At 40.4% G+C, this 7,227-nt stretch overlaps 1 long non-coding RNA gene across 1 annotated transcript; it reads left to right on the top strand.

Moving 5' to 3' along the window:
• Window positions 1–257: 257 nt before the first annotated feature.
• On the top strand, window positions 258–6,806 carry LOC149869383 (uncharacterized). Its single transcript, XR_016441097.1, has 3 exons — window positions 258–991; window positions 4,243–4,423; window positions 5,454–6,806. It is a non-coding gene; the product is annotated as an uncharacterized LOC149869383 (long non-coding RNA).
• The last annotated feature ends 421 nt before the right edge of the window (window positions 6,807–7,227 follow it).

The following is a 7,227-nucleotide window of genomic DNA, read 5'->3' as shown; positions in this document are numbered from 1 at the left end:
GATTTGGCCCTTGAAATGGGGGGAGGAAAAAAGGATGCAGCTGAGAAGCATGCATCATCCAAAGAAGGTCTGTGCCACATGCATCCAGGTATGACACCAAGGGTGTGTAGTCTTGCATTTTACAGTTGAGAAAACTGAATTGACCAGGCTTGTAGCGGAGGTATGTAACATTGCCCAGAAACTGCGCCTAGATCCTGTGACACCTCTAGTTTTGTGTTCTGACCATAAGGCAAACATCATAAGAAAAATGTAAATAATACTATCATTACTGGGCAGTATTTTGACAGATCAAAACAAAGTGAACTTCTGGATAAGGCCACAAACCTTTTTTTAATATCCTAGTGCTTACTGTTTGCCTTTATGGCTTGAACAGTTCTGTGACTGATGCACAACTAATTCATCAAACTGTTCTGAACGTAGTCTCTGAGACAAAAAAGCTGCCCTGATGCCAGCACTAAAGCATTGAGTATTCCCTTCTTTCTCTTACTGCAGACCATGCAACAGCCTTGCTATTCAAGCTCATGTTTTTGTTATGGAACAAAAGCTTTGCTCCCAGCTGTGGCGCCAAAAATCTAGTGCACACTGTAAAAGTAACTGACAGATCGGATGTGTAGTGTAGTGTAGGCCTGGAGTGGATCAACCAATAGCAGGCTCCCTTTAACTAAACCACACATGTTTACAGGCAGCATTCTGCCGGTAGGAGGAAAAGTCAGAGTGAAAATCTGTACAGGACTCTAGACGGGAGCATGGCAAAAATGTACTGCGAGCATTCACATGATGTAGAACTAAGATTCAGCTGTTCAAGTGACTAGAAGGGTGGGATTTCAAATGGGAGGATTAAACACCCAATTTTGCCTACCTTTGTATGTGAGAACAAAACAGATATCATTTCCTTACCTACAATTTCCATACAAGTAATTTTTTCTTCATACTCTCAACTGTGCATTCATTTTTGCTGGGAGAAGAGAGGAATGCTCAGATCTCTCCAAAGGTTGGTATCCAAGTAGGTCTGGAGGGGGGGGAAAAAAAAATCAATGTACTTTTTTTTTTTCTTTTCTCTTGTTTAGATAGGAAAAGGGAAGAAAAACTTTTTATGGAAGCAGGTGAAGATAACAGATATTTTATATGAAAATTTCCATTAAGAAACAATTATAAATTTTTAAAAAATCTATGAGCTTGAATGAATATTGTGGACCTTCTATAGAACTGTAACTTATTAATCCCAGGTGCATCTACACATGCACTTTACTATGAAGTAAGGCTAGTTAGCTCTGCAGTAAAGCATCACTGTCTACACATGTGCTGGTATTAGAGCACAGTAAATTAATTAACTCCACTGTAAGATAGTACTCTCAGGGACTACTATCTCTATCTTACAGCAGAGTAGGTAACTGTGCTGAAATGCACATATAGACAGTGACAGGGATCGGCTGGGGCATGAGGGTGCTAAATAGGGCTGTGCAAAGCTTCAGTTGCTGATTCAATTCGGAGGAGATTCGACCCAATTTACCAGCCGAATCTCCAAATCTAAACTGAATCAGGAGACCAATTAAAAAGTCTGAATTGATTCAGAGCCTCCAAATTGATTTGGAAAAGATTCAGCGATTCAGGCAATCTGTGCTCACCGTTGCAGGGAGCTGGACCTGGGCTCTGTGCTGGTAAGTAGGGGGCAGGGCAGGTGGCTGGAGGGGGCCATGGGGGGACCCACACAAGGCCCTATCCCCTGTCCTAGCATTTAGAAAGAAAACAACCCTCCCACCCCACATACTCACCGGCTATGGCAGCAGCCATCAGGGCCTCTAGGGGCTTGTGGCAGAGCCCCCACACACAGCGTGGAGCAGTGGGGGGCAGCAGGGGGCAGCTGGGATTGCCCCCCCCCCCTCCACCCCTCCTGGCAGGAGCCACTGAGTGCAGGGCTTATTTATTTTTAAAGTGTGGGACACTGGGGCTGAGTGGAGCTGCCATTGACAGGACTGGGAGAGCAGGCAGGGGATTTGGAGGCGGCCGAATCTCCAAATCAGATTCAACTGAATCAATTCAGGACAGTGATTCAAATCACCAAAACAAATCACTTTCCCCTGAATCAGCCGAATCTGAATCCAAAGTGAATACTAGCTGCTTCGCACAGACCTAAAGTGTGGGGGTTGCCTGCCACCTAGCCACATGCTAGCTTCACATGTTCTATATCCTCATGCCCCAGCCAGCTCCTCTGCCACCCAGTGCCAGCTGATTCCCCCATGCCCCCTGCCAGCCTGGAGCTGCTCCACCCTGGCTCAAATTGCTGCTGTCCTGGATGCACATGCAGATGCTGCACCCAGGAGCAGTTTTCTCTAGCGATAACTGCTCCAGAGTTTATCATGCACATGTAGATGTACCCTCCTTTACTTTTTTTCCTTTTTATGCCCTTTAAGATTAAGTTGGCTGTATTTCTGAAATTACAAGGATAAATTATGATGAAGTTGACAATTTTTCTTTAGTGTCTTCATGGTCATTGGATTTCATAGAATTGTTGATCTAATTTGCTCATTTTCCATGAAAAAAATGGTTTCTTTTTAATTTAGTCTAGGTTTCAAGATCATAATTTTTTCCATCTTGCACTTCACCAGTAAAGAGAAATTAATTACCCTATCCTGTAATGAATAAGCGTATGCTTAAATTAAATCACAAGTAGTTTTAGAGAAGTCATGGACACTGCTCAGATTACATGACATTTGCACTATTAAATAATGTTGATTTGATTATTATTTTGCCTTCCCCAAACCCTGTCTTTAGTTGTGGTATGGTTTCAGCAGATATTATTTATGCAGTTTTGTTAGAGGCATGGATAAATGCCATCTACCTTTGAAAAACCACAAATAATCCAGCTTCTGATTTTTTTATTTGTTTGTTCAAGTGTCTGCTTGTCTTTTTAGGACCTATGCCTATACTTGTATATTTCCCTCTCTGCTAGTGAAGTCTGAGAGTCTAATTTAGCCCTACGATACTGTCAAACAGTTTCTGTTTTCTGTTGGCCACATTGGTCTAATTAAGTGTAGAAAACTGTAAGTTTAATACTTCTGAATTTCCTCTGAGTCCCTCATTGTGACTCATTTTTAAACCCAGGAAAAGGAAGTACTCGTGACATTTAGTGCTAGCATGAAACACATATGACAACTTGGGCTTTTCTAGGATAGGAAGTTATACAAAATATTTAACATTTTGTAAAATTATTGAATAGTTAAATAATTAACAGCAAAACACGTAAACAGGGTTGGGGAAGAAAAGTATTGTTAACTAGATTGACCACATTCTTCACAGTCCCGTTTGCCACAGCTAGAAATACTTTGCTGGGCTAGTAATAATATTTTTCAAAATTAATAAACTTTTTTTCGAAGACCTAGTCTTGTGCCAGTAATCAGGAAGTTAAATGGTTACCTATTGATTGCTATTGTCTTCATTCCAGCACATGAATCATAGTAGAACCTTCTGAAAGTTAATGTAGTCTTGATTGCCTGGTAGAATTGCTCCTCACAATGGCTAGATTCAGAACCAATTTTGTGCTCCCCATTTGCTAGATGAGTAGGGCACAAACGTGTCACAGCAGCGATTATTTGGATTACTGAAAAGAGGGTCGGAAGGTTGCCACCTCTGTTTTTCAGCAGCTTCTGGTAGACAATGCACAGAATAACATTGGCAATCACTCTCTTGTTCTGGATGGTGCCTACCCATCCTCCCTGCTGGAGTAAAAGCTTCAATGATCAGTGCAAAGAAAAAAAGAATCAAAAGTTTACAAAGGAGGTGGGGACAAGGCAGGGCCCCAACTAAAGAACTTGGCAGCAGCTCAAATATCTGGGACTATCAGAGAAGCAGCGTGCCGGCGCACACGTGTGTACATACACCCCCCCCCACCCTCTCAGTCTCTGTCACTGTACAGGATACTTCTACAGTTAAGGCTCAAGCAATTACATTTGTTATACATTCAAAATAAAATGTAGAAACAGAAGAATTAGTATAAGAAAATTATACTTAGCCTCCTTTCTGATAGTGTGGTGTTTCCTGCAAAATATATCTGCTCAAGTTATGCACTAGAACAGGACCAATGCCATCGGACTACGAAAATGTATAAAATGAGATTAGAATGGGAATTACAGGTAGAGGAGAAAAAGTGGATACTTGTCTTGTTTTCAACACAATGTTATTCTTAATTTGCAAAAATATAAGTGACTGCTTTACTTCTCATTGCTGTTCTGAACTGAAATATAGGATCAGTTTGGATGATACTGCTCCTGGTGATACAAGGGTAAAATTAACGGAAAGGCTGGAAAGATTCATCAGGGTCCTTTCAAGGCACAGACCTGTCCACCCTACCTCCATGATCCTCTGCTATAAGATTTCTGAACTGAGCTAAAGCAGGATTCTCTATGGTAAACCATCAATATACACAGTTAAGTATTTCCTACTGCTCCTTTGAGTAAGAACAAAGTGTTCCCCAATCTGAGGATGACTAAAGTTTGCTGCTGTTGGCAAATTAGCCAGTTAGCTGAGCGCCAGACCGTCTTAGCATGCAGGTTTTATCCCCTGGTGGAAGTGGGACTGATGGGTTAGCTGGCTGTTTAGTAGTGCTTCCTTGAGCATTATGAAGAAATCGCTCAAGTTTTTAAATTAAAAGTGCCTCTTTCTCCAACTTCTGTTCTCCAAGTTAGCAGCAAGCAGGATTTATCTTAAAATAGGATTACAGTAAAATGTAGCAAAATCTGGAATAAAGAAATAACTTTTAACAATTAGGCTAGAAATTAAAGAAGTACCTAGTTGAGAAATGGGCCTATAATGAATTCAATGATGAACATTCAGAGTAAAATTGGGAGAAAGGTGCCAGGCAAGAAAATTCTATCTGTCATTTTATGGTGCAGACCACCTAGAACAATGCCAATGATGCTGGGAGTTTTTCTGTGGTTAGTACATGGGATTAAGAGAATATTGTAAGAGAAGCCAGGCAGTGTTTGTACAAGACAGACTGCAATTGGATTGACCATTGTTGCTGATTGCTTATAAGAGCTTTGAAGAATATATAGAAGTAAAGGAGACTTCTGCTTTCTTTAAAAAAATTGTGAAAATGTGAACTGACTTCTAAGGTTGGAAAAAATAAGCAGTTCTGATTAAGTTCTGCTGGTGTGGACAACAGTAAGTATTTTACACACATGCATGCACACTCACACCCACACACACACACACTTTGGAAGTTTTAATATGCCTACAAATTGTTGCCCTGTAACCATCAGAAATAATTAAAGCAGTGAGAGAGAGAGCCATGTTACACTGGAGGCTTAGGTGGCTTCTGGAGCTCTTAACCCCTGGATTGGCTGCACATTAACACCTTTAAATGCTTTAAAACATTCATTTATTGGGTTTAAAATTATGCCATTCCAGGGCAGGATTATCTCTAATGTGCCTAACTTTGCTTCTGTTCCATTAAGGTGTGACTACTCCCTACAGCCATTCTGCTCAAATTGAGGGCCCTTGGAGCTCAAGCAGAGAGTCAGTCCATGTGGTAGCAGGAGGCAGTGGAGCTACTGGGCACTCTGGGACTGTGATATTCTGCCTGACAGGAGCAGTGAGCTAGTCCTACCCCTAGCTCCATCTCCAAGTCTTGCACCAGCTCATCAAGCCCCTGCTCACCAAGTGGCAAGTTACAGCTGTGCAGGTGAAGGACAGTCAGAGAAGGATTTTTACCTTAAAGTGTGACTGCTCCACTAAGTTGAACAACGCTAAGCTGATTAACATTTGCTCAGTTTAGAGCAGAAAGTGTAAGAAGGCCCTGTGTTTATTTTGTTTGTTTTTATTTAGAGAAGCATCATGCACCAAAAAAATCTATTTTTTGTTACCATATTAGCATGAATCTCTTTACACTATGCAGGATACAGTGTTTTTGAGAAATACATAGTGGGTGCATCTACATGAGACACAACTGTACAGTAGCTTAATAACACTGCGCAGTAGTGTGCTGGGAAAAAAGCATGCTAATACGCTAGTAGTTTAATATTACTGCACAGTAGGCACTGCTGAAAACCCATGCACTGGCACTACTGCACAGTGCATTGATGTAGTGCTTGGTTAATCAAGTACTAAACTTAATGTGTAGTAGCTATGGCACATTAATGAATGTGTAGATGCTCTCAGTTTCATGTCAAACAAGTTGGATAAGTGTATGCCAGTGAAGCAGTTGACTACTCCCTTCCAGATCCTTAGGCCCATCTGGTGTTTGATGCTACTTTAATAAGGACAGGAAGCGACAAAAATCTTGAAACAGTCATTGCTCTACTTAATCCCAGAGTCCCAATGATAAATCTGAGGGACTGCATATTCACAGATTTGGTTGGGTGCTTTATTTCTAACTTTTTAGGGGACTGAAAAATAAAAATGTAGATGTGCTTTATAGCTATGACCGCTAAACTGTACTTAGAAAACATATTGGGATATTTCTCGTTTTTAATTAACCTCTCTGAAAATCCACTGATGGGGAAGAAAATCAGTGCTTGAACACACACAGTTGTATTCTGAAGTTCCATTGACAACAGGTTTATGCCACTGTGAATGAGTGGAACTTTACCGTACGTAATTAGGAAGGTATTTCAATGCATTTGTTTTTTCTACAGTGCAAATCCTATAGTTTTAGCTGCCTGAGTATATAATCTAGCATTTCTGGTAGAAAATTCAGTTTATCTGCTGTTTACTTTCCCGTTCTCCTTGTGTTATGCATGCTACTATTATTTTGACATTGGATGACATCTGAGCTATCATTGTAAACCTTAATTAAACTGAAAGTCATTGACTGGCTCCAGTAAAATTACTTCATATTTATATTAGTGTATTTGAAACTAACCCAGAATCCCTTATAGTTTAAATTACAGTGGATTTAAGGTATTATGGAAGATCAGAAATTAGATTTAAGTGGTATCCATATAACATACTATACACATTTCCTTGTCCAGCCTTGACATTTCTGGGGCCTTGAGGCCACAGGCAACAAGGAACTACTGGAATGTTTTTTAACTCATGGTGGAAAATATGTTCAAGGCAAATTAGGTGCATTTTTTTAGGCTTCCTTTGCCCTCTTTATGTTCTCTTTTGACATGTGACAGGGAGTGATAACAGGAAGAATGCATTGCAAAAAATCACTATTGTTCTACTACAAAGGACTGAAAAAGCTAATTAATCATGTGGCATATCAGAAAAAGATGAGATCACTGC

Source organism: Crocodylus siamensis, chromosome 3 (assembly GCF_052110815.1).
Source record: "Crocodylus siamensis isolate JL-2025a chromosome 3, ASM5211081v1, whole genome shotgun sequence".
NCBI classification, from domain to species: Eukaryota; Metazoa; Chordata; order Crocodylia; family Crocodylidae; genus Crocodylus; species Crocodylus siamensis.
Note: the sequence above shows the minus strand (reverse complement) of the source record. Positions and strands in the feature narration are given on the sequence as shown.